This window comes from Lathyrus oleraceus, chromosome 1, assembly GCF_024323335.1.
Source record: "Lathyrus oleraceus cultivar Zhongwan6 chromosome 1, CAAS_Psat_ZW6_1.0, whole genome shotgun sequence".
NCBI classification, from domain to species: Eukaryota; Viridiplantae; Streptophyta; class Magnoliopsida; order Fabales; family Fabaceae; genus Lathyrus; species Lathyrus oleraceus.
In genome coordinates, this window is record NC_066579.1 from 49557300 (window position 1) to 49572107 (window position 14808).

The window sequence follows — 14808 nt, forward strand, 5'->3', positions numbered from 1 at the left end:
CGCGTATGTGTTTGCTGCTGAACTAATGGTTGATGACAAGCCCTGGTATCACGATATCAAGTGCTTTATGAAGAATCAAGAGTACCCTGCAGGGGCATCCAACAATGACAGAAAGACTTTGAGAAGATTGGCAGGCAGTTTCTTCTTGAACAAAGACGATGTGTTGTATAAGAGGAACTTCGACATGGTTTTGCTCAGATGCGTGGACAAACACGAGGCGGACATGTTAATGCAGGAAGTTCATGAAGGTTCCTCGGTACTCACGCCGGCGGACATGCAATGGCTAAGAAATTGTTGAGGGCGGGTTATTATTGGATGACCATGGAATCAGATTGTTTCAAGTATGCTCGGAAGTGTCATAAATGCCAGATTTATGCTGAAAAGGTGCATGTACCGCCGAATCCTCTGAATGTGATGTCTTCGCCGTGGCCGTTTGCTATGTGGGGAATTGACATGATTGGAAAGATTGAGCTGACTGCTTCCAATGGGCATCGCTTCATCCTTGTTGCCATCGACTATTTCACCAAGTGGGTCGAAGCAGCGTCGTTCGCGAATGTCACCAGACATGTGGTTGCCCGATTCATTAAGAAAAAAATCATTTGTCGTTATGGGGTTCCTGAAAGAATCATCACGGATAATGGTTCCAATCTCAATAACAAAATGATGAAGGAGTTGTGCCAGAACTTCAACATTCAGCACCACAATTCTTCCCCCTATCGTCCTAAGATGAACGGTGTTGTTGAGGCAGCAAATAAGAACATAAAGAAGATTGTGCAGAAGATGGTCGTTACGTACAGAGATTGGCATGAGATGCTACCCTTCGCCTTGCATGGGTACCGCACTTCAGTACGTACATCGACCGGGGCAACCCCTTACTCCCTTGTGTATGGTATGGAAGCAGTTCTACCTGTTGAAGTGGAGATTCCTTCTCTAAGGGTCCTGTTGGATGTCAAGCTAGATGAAGCTGAATGGATTCGGACAAGGTTCAATGAGTTAAGTCTTATTGAAGAGAAGCGAATGGCAGCCATTTGTCATGGGTAGTTGTATCAGAGTCGGATGAAGAGAGCCTTTGACCAGAAAGTGCGCCCTCGATGTTTCCAAGTCGGAGATTTGGTGTTGAAAAGGATCCTTCCTCCTCAGACATATCACAAGGGCAAGTGGACTCCTAACTATGAGGGGCCGTATATCGTCACCAAGGTTTTCGATGGTGGGGCCTTAATGCTTGCAACGATGGATGGTGAAGACTTCACTTCCCCGGTAAACTCAGACGCAGTTAAAAAAATACTTCGCATGAAATAGACCCGCTGGACGGTAAAAAGAACAGTCCAGGCAAAAATGGGCATCCCGAAGAACCAAGAAGATGAAAAGGTTCCGGCAAAAATTAGGGATTTAAAAATGAAAAGATCGTACATCCGGTAAGTTGAAAACCTGAAAAGACAACTTAGGCAAAAATGGGTATCCCGGTGGATTGAAAACCCAAAAAGGGCGATCCAGGCAAAAGTTAGGGATTAAGCGAATGACTACGTTCTGAGTTAGTTCTGAATCTCATCTCATGTCGGTGACTGGAAACTTTCAAAAGGGTAGGAAACAGTCCAATCACTTTTTCAGAAAGCTGATCATCTGGAGGATCTTGAAGACGAGCAAGTCATAGCAGAATTGGAACCCAATAGAAATCCATTTCACATTGCCATCAGATTAATTCTTGTTTTGCGATTACCTCTTTCCAGGGATTGCTTCCTGATGTAAATGCCTTTTCAGAGGCCATTCAATCAATAAAATCATGTTATTCAGTACATCTCTGTGTTCATTTTCATTTTACTGTTTTGTTTGCAAAAATGACGTCCGGATTTTTGATAAACATTGCATCATAAAACATAAGAGCTTTACAGGTACATGCTCAATGAACATTTAAAATTGCTGTAAATCTTAAGTAATTTGAATCATCTATTCAGAACAGGTACACTCAGGGCATTTCCTTAAGATTCCCAGCAGGTTCTCACTACGGTGCTTCCCAAGCATGTGCTTCAGACTATACACTCCCCAGTAGAGTTGACAGTACCAGACTGTATATCCCCAGCAGAAGCAGCTGCTCCTCAGAGTTCGATGCCAGATCGAGGATTTCAATCCCAGATCGATGATCTCTTTCCTAGAAGCATAACCTCGGTAGCGTATCAGTGTTTGCTCCCCCCTGCTGAGTCATCTCTCGTAGATTATGGTTGCCAGAACCATTATCGCTTTCCCCAACAACAGGTTTCCAGCGCGGTTCTCTCCCCAGTCAGAGTCTCGGTATCTCGTCATTGCCAGAACACCGCGTGGCCGGACATTTCCCCACATAGTTCATTATGCTGTGCATCTCCAACAGTAGTGCCAGGGTCCGGAAGATTATAATCATTTCCCCAACGGGATTCCTTGCTTCAGCTTGGCATTTTCCCTAGCATTTCGCATCCCTGCATGTAGAATCATATTGCATTGCATCCTCCCAAATCGCGTAGCATTTCCATTCTCATGGAGCATTACGCCATTGAAAAATTCAAACATACGCATGTAAGCATAAAACATTCTCGGCATTATTATCCAGTGCTCGGACTGAAGGTTGTTCATGACTTATTATCCCCAGCAGGGATCGTTGGCCCACGTGCCGCCTCAATTATCATTTTCCCTATTTCTGCCGATGCTGACAGGCATGAAGTTTTTCGGTATCCAGACCGAAGTGGCATTCAGGCCAGTTTTTCCGGTATCCAGACCGAAGTGGCATTCAGGCCAATTTTCCGGTATTCAGACCGAAGTGGCATTCAGGCCAATTTTCCGGTATTCAGACTGAAGTGGCATTCAGGCCAGTTTTTTCCGATTTTCAGATCGAAGAAGTTTCCGACAATCAGGTCGAAGTACTTGTGGCATTCAGGCCAGTTTTTTCCGATATTCAGATCGAAGAAGTTTCCGACAATCAGGTCGAAGTACTTGTGGCATTCAGGCCAGTTTTTTCTGATATTCAGATCGAAGAAGTTTCCGACAATCAGGTCGAAGTACTTGTGGCATTCAGGCCAGTTTTTTCTGATATTCAGATCGAAGAAGTTTCCGACGATCAAGTCGAAGTACTTGTGGCATTCAGGCCAGTTTTCCGATTTCCAGATCGAAGTGGTGTTCAGACCAGATTTCCGGTGATCAGACCAACATTGATACTCTCATATTCTGATGCTAAGTGTTCAGACTAATGTGCGGCGTTCAGGCCATGGGTATTCCTGTGTTACCATTTATTTTGGTATCCAGGTCAACTTTCTGTTTCGGTACTCAGGCCGATTTTCACCGTACCAGACGGATTATTCTTTTGAGATTGCTTCTTTGACGATTCTGACAGGCATTGCTTCATAGGGATTCAGGATCAAAATCCGGGTCTTCTTAGTATTTAACCATCTCCCACTATGATCATATGAAGAACGTCCTGCTTCATATTCTCTAGTTGAAGACGCTTAAATAGGGGCAACTGTTATACCCCGATTTTGGTCCTAAATTTTTTATGTTTTTACTTTTGTTTAGCATGTTTGGCCTAACCTTACTTTGGTCTTATATGAGGATTGGTCTTGGTCCAAAGTCATGGTGTGGTTCATGTGATTGTTAATACTCATATGGTCTTGGTCATCCAAACAACCAAGCTTCTTGTGTTTCAAGCCACTTGCTAGTCATGTTATTGGTTCATGGATACTATGTCAAAACCCTAACCTTATGGTCTCATTTCATGGCCTTGTTCATGTACATTATCAGTCAAGTTATTTTTCAAAAGTCAAACATTCAAGTCATAAGACAAAACAATTTGGAAGCCAACTTCAAACCATTTGTTAATCCATTTCAATCTAGTTCATGTCATTGTAAACCATTACATTTGATTCTACACAAGAAAATACAAGTCTTGACAATTTTTGACCAATTGTTGACTTTGGTCAATAGTTGACTTTTTGGTCAACATTGACCAAAGTCACCCAAAATCCAAAAACTCTAAATTTTCACCACAATCATCAATCATTTGTCCATTTACAAGAAAAATGCAAATAAAATTGAATTTTAACCATTTGTTGACTTTGGTCAACAGTTGACTTTTTGGTCAACTTTGACCAAAGTCAACCCTATGCCATTGGTCATCCCTAATCACTAAATGACTAGTCCTAACTCTCATGACATTATCCATGTCCCTGTTATCTTTGGTTTAACCACTTGTGCTTGGCTTCTTCACTTTAATGTCAACATGGTCACACCTTGAACCTTTGGAATCTTGCTTTGCCAATTAACTTCCATCATGCTGCATTTGCCCTGCTATACCAACCTGCTGCAACGCCTAACCTGCACAGACCAAAGTCATGACCAACATAAAATCCAAGCCATAAAGTAAAGCCATTCATCTACCACAATGTCATATAACGCTGATGGAACAAGATTGTTTTCGTGTGGCTCAAATAAAGAAGGGGAGTCATTTCTAGTTGAATGGAATGAAAGTGAAGGAGCTATGAAGCGTACATACCATGGTCTTGGGAAAAGATCTGTAGGTGTTGTGCAATTTGATACCACTAAGAATAGGTTCTTAGCTGCTGGTAAGACATCAAATTTGGGAACAGCTAATACACCACAAGATTACAATGCATACACATCATATGCAAATTCTTCTAATCCATATGGCTATGGCAGCAGTACGGGATACTCGGGCTACTATAACAGCTATCAGCAGCAGCAACCTAAACATGCTTATTCACAGCCTGTAGAAAATTTTTGAAAACAATTCCTTCTGCTGGAATGGTACCACACTTGCGGTACAGAGTCCAAGCTCACATAGCCTGCAACAAACAACAAAGTTAGCAGCAGGCACAATGTTCACAAGCTGACTTCAATTTGAAACCAATAGCATGGAAGTTCATTAATATTCCAATTAAATTAACCTTCAGTTCCAATCTTGACAGTATGTTAGCAGTAGCTTATCATCCCTTTTCTACAACTCAAACCGGCAATGCATTGGATGCTACTGAATGCCTTGCTCGTGAAACCGAACTTCCAACCATCCAACGAATTTCACCAAAGTTACAACCTGTGACCTGCACAAGGAAAAAACACAAACTACTTTTCACCTTCCCATTTTTTCAGAATTTCCCAACAAATTGAGTTTTAAACCTTCACCAACGATTCTATCCTATTGCTTTCAGGTAAGAAGTATTACACTTCCCGAATGCAGACAAAACGAGAACACTGGGACGGCGAGCAATGTATCCATCGCAAACAAACCCGCTGAATGCAGTAATTCACCCGAGCTTCCGCCGAGAGGTCTACCTCCTCTAGTGAGTGCATTGAAAGCCTCAACTGAACAAAATGCTGCTTCTTTTCACTTTCCTGGACATAACAGAGGCCATGCCGCACCTGCTTCGATGACTCAACTCATTGGAATAAGACCATATGTTCATGATTTGCCCGAGCTTTCAGAACTTGATAACCTCTTTTGTCCTCAAGGCCCCATATTAGAAGCACAAAAAGAAGCAGCCAAACTGTTTGGATCATCACACACATGGTTTCTCGTCGGAGGTACTACTTGTGGGATCCATGCAGCAATTATGGCAACCTGTTCACCTGGAGATTATCTCATTCTTCCCCGGAACTGTCATGTATGAGCTATATCTGCCATGGTGTTATCTGGTGCAGTGCCTAAGTACATTGTTCCTGACTGTAAAAACGATTGGGATCTCCCTAGTGGCGTCACTCCGTTACAGGTATTGAAAGCTATCAACGAACTAGAACTGGAAGAAAAAAACTAGGAGCAGTTTTCATCACTTCACCTACTTATCATGGTGTTTGCAGTAACTTGGCTGAGATTTCTGAGATTTGTCATTCTGGGAAAATTCCTTTGATAGTTGATGAAGCTCACGGCGCACATCTAGGGTTTCATCCTAAACTGCCTAGGTCAGCCCTGCAGCAAGGTGCTGATCTAACCGTATAGTCTACCCACAAGGTTCTTTGCTCTCTTACTCAATCATCTATGCTACACATGTCAGGTAACATCGTAGATAAAGATAGAATATCTAGATGTCTCCAAACTCTCCAAAACCAACACCATAACATCAGGCATAGCAGGTAACAGGCCTGCATAGTCCTACAAAGAAGCTTCGAGAAAAAACAGTTACCTTCTTGCTCCAGTCATGTTTGTGAAAATTCCCCTGTGGGTAGTTGTTGTCCTTTGCTTGGTGTTTATGCAACTAGTCAAGTCCCTTCTTCTTTCAGCTTTCTCTCTCTGAAGTTCTGATGTGTTCTTCGATTCAAGATTGTTCAGACAGTTAATCTAGGTTGACTTTTTGTTTTTTTTTCCTTCTAGCTGATTTGTTGTTTCCTTTTTGGTTATTTGTCATCTTAGTTTTAGTCAAGATTTTTTGTACTATTAAAAAAAGTTGATTGCATAAGAATACTAAGCCTTGGCTGACATCCTTGGTTGAAATGAAATTTGACAATAAAGAATATGAACTCCTTCAATAATAAATAATAATTAATTTTAATAGAAGAGGGTGACATATTATGACAATAGTTCTAATACGTATGTCGATTTATTTCTTTCAAAGGACTAACCAACTATGATCAACGTCATCTGCATTAAAGGGATTATTTGTCTAGTACTCTTGAAATTAAAAACTACAAAATATGATCAACGGATTTAAAAGGACCCGAATGATTTGGGGTGGTCCATAAGCTTCACAAAAAAAGAGCATTCCTTTAATTATAGGGTTGACATTAGAACATACAACGTTTGTTGGTTTTCCATTAAATGGAGAACCACTCCCTCGCACCGTACACCACTACTGCATTAAGAACCACTCCCTCTTGTGCTTTTTAGTCCATGAATGTTATTGAATGAACCTTGCTTATCTTTATTTCTATGGATTTACACATACAACAAATGAACAAATATTTATCTTTTTGAAATAATTTTTAACAAACAAGTGGAAGATTATGAAATAAAGATGATACCTGTTTGTCGTAGTGATGCCATGGACAATACTCTTAGTCAACGGTGATAGAGTTTGGGCACAAAACCATGGTTATATCTTCAAAGTGCATACAATATAACTATAATTAATATAAACTTTTCCATAATAAATAATAATTTAATTTATTAAAAGAAGGGTGACATAACATGACAGTATTTCTAATACATAAGTCGAGTTATTTCTTTCTAAAAGACTAAACTACTATAATCAACATCCTCTGCATTATAGGGATGGTTGTCTAGTACTCTTGAAATTAAAAGTACAAAAAATGATCAATCGGATTCGCCGAGGTAAGAGGACCCCGAGGATTGGAAGATCAGGAGGGAAGTGGTTTATAAGGTTCACAAGTAGGAGCATTTCCTTTAATTATAGGTTTGACATTAGAACACACAGCTTTTGCTGGTTTTCCATTAAATGTGAGATCAATATTACTCAACTCCACACCATCGCACGGTACACCACTACTGCATATAAGAACCACTCCCTCTTCTGCTTTGTAGTTCCATGAATGTCTTGAATGAAACCTTGCTTATCTTATTTTTGAAGGAATCTACACCATGCAAGAAAATATAAGTCATTTAAACTATACCTACATAATTAACCATCTTCAAAATTTATAGTGATGATTACCTTTTTGTTGCACGTGTTCCATGGACAATACTCTTGGTCAATGATGATAGGGTTCCTGACACTAACCATGGTAACATCTTCAAAATTCATATCAGTAATAGTAATTGTTCCTGGTCCAGCTGGCCAAGTTTTAATCCTCAAACCATTTCAGTATCTGATATAGTACAATTCTTAACTATAAGACCTTCTACGTTATCTTCTTGTGTAAACCTTCCAAGGCTTCCAAACTAATACCATGACCAGGTCCACATTTCACATTTTGTACTAGTACTTTTCTACAACCATCACCCAATGAAACACAATCATCTCCAGTAGCAATGTCGATATTAAGAATTTAACATCAGTTGATTTTCCCAAATGAATCCATCGGTGTTTGTACTGTCACCAGGAGCACTAATTTTGACAGCATCCAATGTGATATTTTCGCAGCCGTAAATCATAAAATGGAAATTTTTGCTGTCCTTAGATGTAATTCCAGTGACGATGGAGTTGTTAACAAAATAAAAACCCAAATTCTGTTGAAATTCAACAAATAAAATCAATTATAAAATGTTTATTAAACAAGTGTTATAATGATTTGATTTGACGATTAATATTTACCTGGGAAACTTTTTGGTTAACATTATGATTTTTGCTCCAAGCAGCTGAAGATTGTTTCCAAGTAGCTGCGCCTTAACCATCAAAAACTCCATTTCCTGATATGGTTAAATGGTCCATAGTTCCAAACCTGATCCATTGATCAATCCCTTTTGGCATACTATTTATGTCTGAAGGTGCTTGAAATATGCAATCAACTTGAACTTCAATTGGAGCCTTACATGGACCTTCAGCAACTATTCCATTTGTCCTATAATTACCAGGTGGAATCACAATCTTAACTGCAGATGTTGATGCACATGCTTCAGTCCAAACTTTTTTGAAAGCCTTAAGAAAGAAAAAAAAACACAATCAATTAGAAAACAATTATTTTCTCATTATCAATTCAATAATAATTAATACCTCAGTAATATCTGAATTTGGTTTACCACCATAATCATTTATGTTAAGGTCCCCTTGAACTACACCAAAGTAAGCAAATATGAATGAAACAATAATGTCAATACTGAACTTCTTCATGTCTTGTTTGATTATTGTTACTATCTCGTTAATGAATGTTTGATTTCAAGATAACGTATATCGAACACTATTATAGTCCAATGGAAACTAACTATTGTCTAAATATGTCTCTTTCCTTTTTTAAATTCTTTGGTTGTTTTAAATTTCTATTAATAACAATTGTTTTTTATCACTTATGAATAACAAATAACAATAAACTAGATTGAAACCCATGCACTGCACGGAACTTAGATGAATTATTTAAGTAGAATGATTTTGATACAAATTTATTTTTTGAGTATAAATTTTTTGTCATCAAGATAATAGGATGAAGAGAAAAAAAAAATTGTGAATAATAAATATGTTAGAATCTTGTAATATAAGATAAAATATTAAATTAAAATTTAAAATGTAAAATAAGTGCATAAAAAATTGTTGTTTTTTTATACTCTCTAAGAATATATATTCATCATTTTGTGGATTGAAGATAATTTAATGTTTATAATTCAAATATCATTAAAATAATCATCACTCTTAATAATAAAACTTCAAATGAAACTCTCGATATTCTAATATATTTGAATGGGTATAGAAAAAATTAAGTATGGGTTTTAAACCAAGTACAATGATATTGTTTTTTGTGTGTATTTGCCTATGTCATTTACTTTTAACATATATACATATCATTAATTCATTTAAATTTTTTATAATGTTAAATAAATATAATTTATTAATATGTTGTAGAAAGTTTATGAGTAAAAGATTATATATTTTAGCTGAAAAAATAATTGTCTAATTTGTTATTTGAATTTAAATTTGTAACATGTAATTATAGATATAATTAACAATTATATTTTAGAAAGAATTTGAATCATTTATGTATCTATTTGGAAGTTATAATTAAACTTGAAAATATTGTATGGTCATTTTATTTTAAGCCTTGTCATAATACTTTTTGTACTATAGTTATAAAACGGTTAGATATAAATTATTATTATTTCATTAAAAAAATTATTTACAATTCTAGTGGAATATATAAATGTAGTTTTTTAATATATAGTAGAAAATCTATATGTTAAGGATTATATATAGTAGCTAAAAAATTATTGTCTAATTTTCTATTTTGAATTGAATTTTGTAATATGTAATTGTTGATATAATTAAAATTTATATTTTAGAAAAAAATTTGAAGCATTAGTAGGTCAGTTTGAAAGTTATAATTAAACTTACAAACATCATATGACCATTTTATTTTAAGCATTGTCATAAGATTTATTGTATTAGAGTTTTAAAACGGTTAAATATGAATTATTATTTTTTCATTAAACAGAGTTATTTATAATTTGGTGAAATATATAAATGTGTTTTTTTATAGATTTTATGGATGGATGGTTACACATCATAGTGAAATGAATATTAAAAGTTTTAGATGGTTATATTTTGAAGAGTGTCACATCAAATTTTAATTGATGTGGCAGGTTAGATGATAATTTGTCAATAAAATAACTCACGGCAAAATTTTGTGGTATGAACTATTTAAAAAATGAAAAACTAATATATTTTTTATCTGAAACGCTTCAATATTACTCAGTAGATGTCCTCAATTGTATGCTTGACTCGGAAGTGGGTTCGTTCCCATACTCCATGTAAAATGGCTAGGAATTTAATAGTGTGTTGTGTAACACCTGAGGCCGAAGAGGGCATGGAAGTGGTTGTAATATCCAAGGCCTAAGAGGCTGGGGAGTGGTCCTCCTAACTTACACTGGAATGGGACGATATTAAGATTTTGTATGTACGTGACTACATGGTTGAAGGAATGCTTTTAACGGTTGGTAGCTACTACATATACCAATAAGATGCATCTTCTCTTAGGTAGAATAACAAATAAGAACTCCATAGTTAAGTGTGTTTGACTTGGAGTAGTATTTAGAAGGGTGATCTTCTTAGAAATTTCCTCGAAAGTGTATGAGTGAATACCAAGCATGCTGAAAAGACCCGTGTTGGTTTGTGGAGTCAGTCGGTAATCCCTAAAGTAGAGGGGTATTACGTGTAGGGTGGGTAGTTGTTGTCCTTTGCTTTGTGTTTTATGCAACTAGTCAAGTCCTTCTTTCTTTCAGCTTTCTCTCTCTGAAGTTCTGATGTGTTCTTCGATTCAAGATTGTTCAGACAGTTAATCTAGGTTGACTTTTGTTTTTTTTCCTTCTAGCTGATTTGTTGTTTTCCTTTTTGTGTTATTTGTCATCTTAAGTTTTAGTCAAGATTTTTTGTACTATTAAAAAAGTTGATTGCATAAGAATACTAAGCCTTGGCTGACATCCTTGGTTGAAATGAAATTTGACAATAAAGAATATGAACTCCTTCAATAATAAATAATAATTTAATTTTAATAGAAGAAGGGTGACATATATATGACAATAGTTCTAATACATATGTCGATTTTTTTCTTTCCAAAGGACTAAACAACTTATGATCAACGTCATCTGCATTAAGGGATTATTTGTCTAGTACTCTTGAAATTAAAAACTACAAAATATTGATCAACCGGATTTAAAGGACCCGAATGATTTGGAGGTGGTCCATAAGCTTCACAAAAAAGAGCATTTCCTTTAATTATAGGGTTGACATTAGAACATACAACGTTTGTTGGTTTTCCATTAAATTGGAGAACCACTCCCTCGCACCGTACACCACTACTGCATTTAAGAACCACTTCCTCTTTTGCTTTTGTAGTTCCATGAATGTTATTGAATGAAACCTTGCTTATCTTTATTTTCTATGGATTTTACACCATACAACAAATGAACAAAATATTTATCTTTTTTGAAATAATTTTTAACAAACAAGTGGTAAGATTATGAAATAAAGATGATTACCTGTTTGTCGTAGTGATGCCATGGACAATACTCTTAGTCAACGGTGATAGAGTTTGTGACACAAACCATGGTTATATCTTCAAAATGCATACAATATAACTATAATTAATATAAACTTTTCCATAATAAATAATAATTTAATTTTATTAAAAGAAGGGTGACATATACATGACAGTATTTCTAATACATAAGTCGAGTTATTTCTTTCTAAAAGACTAAACTACTAATAATCAACATCCTCTGCATTATAGGGATGGTTGTCTAGTACTCTTGAAATTAAAAAGTACAAAAAATTGATCAATCGGATTCGTCGAGTTTAGAGGACCCCGAGGATTTGGAAGATCAGGAGGGAAGTGGTTTATAAGGTTCACAAGTAGGAGCATTTCCTTTAATTATAGGTTTGACATTAGAACACACAGCTTTTGCTGGTTTTCCATTAAATGTGAGATCAATATTACTCAACTCCACACCATCGCACGGTACACCACTACTGCATATAAGAACCACTCCCTCTTCTGCTTTTGTAGTTCCATGAATGTTCTTGAATGAAACCTTGCTTATCTTTATTTTTGAAGGAATCTACACCATGCAAGAAAATATAAGTCATTTAAACTATACCTACATAATTAACCATCTTCAAAATTTATAGTGATGATTACCTTTTTGTTGCACGTGTTCCATGGACAATACTCTTGGTCAATGATGATAGGGTTCCTGACACTAACCATGGTAACATCTTCAAAATTCATATCAGTAATAGTAATTGTTCCTGGTCCAGCTGGCCAAGTTTTAATCCTCAAACCATTTTCAGTATCTGATATAGTACAATTCTTAACTATAAGACCTTCTACGTTATCTTCTTGTGTAAACCTTCCAAGGCTTCCAACACTAATACCATGACCAGGTCCACATTTCACATTTTGTACTAGTACTTTTCTACAACCATCACCCAATGAAACACAATCATCTCCAGTAGCAATGTCGATATTAAGAATTTTAACATCAGTTGATTTTCCCAAATGAACTCCATCGGTGTTTGTACTGTCACCAGGAGCACTAATTTTGACAGCATCCAATGTGATATTTTCGCAGCCGTAAATCATAAAATGGAAATTTTTGCTGTCTTAGATGTAATTCCAGTGACGATGGAGTTGTTAACAAAATAAAAACCCAAATTCTGTTGAAATTCAACCAATAAAATCAATTATAAAATGTTTATTAAACAAGTGTTATAATGATTTGATTTGACGATTAATATTTACCTGGGAAACTTTTTGGTTAACATTATGATTTTTGCTCCAAGCAGCTGAAGATTGTTTCCATGTAGCTGCGCCTTGACCATCAAAAACTCCATTTCCTGATACGGTTAAATGGTCCATAGTTCCAAACCTGATCCATTGATCACTTTTTGGCATACTATTTATGTCTGAAGGTGCTTGAAATATGCCATCAACTTGAACCTCAATTGGAGCCTTACATGGACCTTCAGCAACTATTCCATTTGTCCTATAATTACCAGATGGAATCACAATCTTAACTGCAGATGTTGATGCACATGCTTCAGTCCAAACTTTTTTGAAAGCCTTAAGAAAGAAAAAAAACACAATCAATTAGAAAACAATTATTTTCTCATTATCAATTCAATAATAATTAATACCTCAGTAATATCTGAATTTGGTTTACCACCATAATCATTTATGTTAAGGTCCCCTTGAACTACACCAAAGTAAGCTAGAAATATGAATGAAACAATAATGTCAATACTGAACTTCTTCATGTCTTGTTTGATTATTGTTACTATCTCGTTAATGAATGTTTGATTTCAAGATAACGTAATATCGAACACTATTTATAGTTGAATGGAAACTAACTATTGTCTAAATATGTCTCTTTCCTTTTTTAAATTCTTTGGTTGTTTTAAATTTCTATTAATAACAATTGTTTTTCATCACTTATGAATAACAAATAACAATAAACTAGATTGAAACCCATGCGCTGCACGGAACTTAGATGAATTATTTAAGTAGAATGATTTTGATACAAATTTATTTTTGAGTATAAATTTTTTGTCATCAAGATAATAGGATGAAGAGAAAAAAAAATTGTGAATAATAAATATGTTAGAATCTTGTAAATATAAGATAAAATATTAAAATTAAAATTTAAAATGTAAAATAAGTGCATAAAAAATTGTTATTTTTTTATACTCTCTAAGAATATATATTCATCATTTTGTGGATTGAAGATAATTTAATGTTTATAATTCAAATATCATTAAAATAATCATCACTCTTAATAATAAAACTTCAAATGAAACTCTCGATATTCTAATATATTTGAATGGGTATAGAAAAAATTAAGTATGGGTTTTAAACCAAGTACAATGATATTGTTTTTGTGTGTATTTGCCTATGTCATTTACTTTTAACATATATACATATCATTTAATTCATTTAAATTTTTTATAATGTTAAATAAATATAATTTATTAATATGTTGTAGAAAGTTTATGAGTAAAAGATTATATATTTTAGCTGAAAAAATAATTGTCTAATTTGTTATTTTGAATTTAAATTTGTAACATGTAATTATAGATATAATTAACAATTATATTTTAGAAAGAATTTGAATCATTTATATATCTATTTGGAAGTTATAATTAAACTTGAAAATATTGTATGGTCATTTTATTTTAAGCCCTGTTATAATTTTTTGTACTATAGTTATAAAACGGTTAGATATAAATTATTATTATTTCATTAAAAAATTATTTACAATTCTAGTGGAATATATAAATGTAGTTTTTTAATATATAGTAGAAAATCTATATGTTAAGGATTATATATAGTAGCTAAAAAAATTATTGTCTAATTTTCTATTTTGAATTGAATTTTGTAATATGTAATTGTTGATATAATTAAAATTTATATTTTAGAAAAACATTTGAAGCATTAGTAGGTCAGTTTGAAAGTTATAATTAAACTTACAAACATCATATGACCATTTTATTTTAAGCATTGTCATAAGATTTATTGTATTAGAGTTTTAAAACGGTTAAATATGAATTATTATTTTTTCATTAAATAGAGTTATTTATAATTTGGTGAAATATATAAATGTGTTTTTTTATAGATTTTATGGATGGATGGTTACACATCATAGTGAAATAAATATTAAAAGTTTTAGATGGTTATATTTTGAAG

The 14808-nt window shown here is 34.5% G+C and overlaps 3 pseudogenes; 1 reads left to right on the forward strand and 2 right to left on the reverse strand.

The window, feature by feature from the left end:
* The first annotated feature begins 4399 nt into the window (after positions 1-4399).
* On the forward strand, positions 4400-6344 carry LOC127090953 (uncharacterized; annotated as a pseudogene).
* A 944-nt stretch (positions 6345-7288) lies between these two features.
* Positions 7289-8299, reverse strand: LOC127101933 (polygalacturonase-like; annotated as a pseudogene).
* A 3444-nt stretch (positions 8300-11743) lies between these two features.
* LOC127101862 (polygalacturonase-like) lies at positions 11744-13423 on the reverse strand (annotated as a pseudogene).
* Positions 13424-14808: the final 1385 nt, after the last annotated feature.